The following is a 2526-nucleotide window of genomic DNA, read 5'->3' as shown; positions in this document are numbered from 1 at the left end:
TAAATTTTTATTTTAACTAATTGTAGATTTACATACAGCTGTAAGAAATAATATAAAGAGCTCCCATGTACACTTTATGGAGTTTCCTCCAATAATAACAACTTAGGAAACGTATAATACAACACCACAACCTGTATATTGACATTGATAGAATACATGGATATTATTATTTCCTCAGTTATACATGTATGGGTGAGCGTGTGTGTGTGTGTGTGTTGTGTATTTGAGAGAGAGAGAAAGAAACAGACAGAATTAATGTTTAGTTTTTGTTTTTGAGATGGAGTCTTGCTCTGTCACCCAGGCTGGAGTGCAGTGGCACTACCTCAGCTCAGTGCAACCTCTGCTTCCCGGGTTCAAGCAATTTTCCTGCCTCAGCCTCCTGGGTAGCTGGGATTATAGGCATGTGCCACCACACCCGGCTAATTTTTTTTTTGTATTATTAATAAAGGTGGAGTTTCACCATGTTGGCCGGGCTGGTCTCAAACTCCTGACCTCAGGCAATCCACCCACCTCAGCCTCCCAAAATGCTGGTATTACAGGCGTGAGTCACCACACCCGGCCTAATGTTTAGTTTTAATATTTAGATCTAAGTATTTTATCACATGGTTAGGTTCAGGTATTCAGCATCACACTCATCATATAGATGAGTTCCATGATCCAAAGTGTCTCTCATGTTGCCCTTTTATAACTACAATTACCTCTCTCCTTTCTCTACTATGCCCCATTCTAAACACGAAAACATTAATCTGTTATTTATTTCTCTGATTTTGTCATTTCAAGAATATTATGTAAATGTATGTTTTATGTTATATAACCTTATGTTAGCTTTCAATATTAAATGTTTTAACTTTGCGTAATTCCACACCTATCCATGTAGGTTTTTGTGATTATTAATAGTCTTTTCCTTTTTATTGCTGAGTATTATTCCATTGTTGGTATTGTGTACCATATTTTTTTAACCATTTCCCCATTAAAGAACATCAGATGTGTTTCTAGTTTTTTGTTGTTTTGTTATATAAGATTTTAATTTTTAGAGCTGTTTTAGGTTCACAGTACAATCAATAAGGATATTAAGAGATTTCTCAAAAACCCATGACCTTCACACATATAGCTTCTTTCAGTATCAACGTCCTCCACCAGTGTGGTAAATTTGTTATAGTTGATAAATGTAACATCATAATCACACAAAGTCTAGAGTTCATTCTTTGTGGTGTACATTCTGTGGGTTTGGACAAATGATAATTACATGTATTTGTCATTATAGTATCATATAGAATATTTTTACTGTTCCAAAAATCCTCTGCACTCTATCTTTTCAACCTTTTCTCCCTCAACCTGTGACAGCCAGTGATATTTTTAATGTCTCCATAGTTTTACCTTTTCAGAACATCATACAGTTGGAATCACATAGAAGTGACTTTTCAGATTGGCTTATTTCACTTATTCATAGGCATTTAAGGTTCTTTCATGTTTTTTATGGCTTGAAATCACAAATATTTTAGCACTGAATAATATTCCACTATCTGAAGGGAAAATAGTTTTTTTACTTCTTTGCCTACTGAACGAAATCTTGGTTGCTTCCAAATTTTGGCAATTATGTATTTGTAAGCATGCTATGCACACCCATGTACAGGTTTTATGTTGACATAATTTTTGTACTGCTTTAGGTAAATACCAAGGAACACAATTACTGAATTTTATGGTAGTAGTATTTTTTTTTAATGCCAAACTGTCTTCCAAATTTTTTTTTTTTTTTACCAGTAATGCATGTAAGTTCCTTCTGCTCTACAAAATTGCTAGCATTTGCTTCTATCAGTGTTTCAGATTTCAGCCCTTTGAATAGGTGTGTAATGTATCTCACAATTGCTTTAATTTTTATTTCTCTGATAACGTATGATATGGAGTATCTTTTTATATATTTAATTTCCATTTGTATGTTTTCTTTCGTAAGTTAAGTGTCTGTTAAGATCTTTGGCCTAGTTTTTAATTGGTTTTTTACTATCTGGCTGTTGAGTTGTAATAATGCTTTGTGTATTTTGGATAACAGTCTTTTATCAGATGTGTCTTTTGCAATTTTTTTTTTCCAATCTGTGGCTTGTATTTTCATTCTCTTGACATTATCTTTTGAAAAATAAAAACTGTTTAAGTTTTAATAACAGCCAGCTTATAAATTGTTTATTTCATGAATTGTACCTTTAGTGTTCTATCTAAAAAGTCATTGCCATATTAGGGTATGATATTTGGATTTAATATATGGATATATTTGGACATGCCTATGACTTTTTAGATAGAACACTAAAGACACAATCTAAATTTTCTGGGACTTTGACAGTTTTACATTTTGTATTAGATCTATGACCCATTGGGTGTTAATTATAATGAGTGTAAGACTCATGTTTTATCTCGACTCATTTTCTTGGCATGTGGACTTCCAGTTGTTTCAGAAACATTCATTTAAAATATTGTCTTTGCTCCATTTTATTGCTTTTGTTTCTTTGTCAAAGATTAGTTTATTATATTTATATG

This window comes from Mandrillus leucophaeus, unplaced genomic scaffold, assembly GCF_000951045.1.
Source record: "Mandrillus leucophaeus isolate KB7577 unplaced genomic scaffold, Mleu.le_1.0 Scaffold635, whole genome shotgun sequence".
Lineage (NCBI taxonomy): Eukaryota > Metazoa > Chordata > Mammalia > Primates > Cercopithecidae > Mandrillus > Mandrillus leucophaeus.
This window is presented reverse-complemented; position numbering follows the sequence as displayed.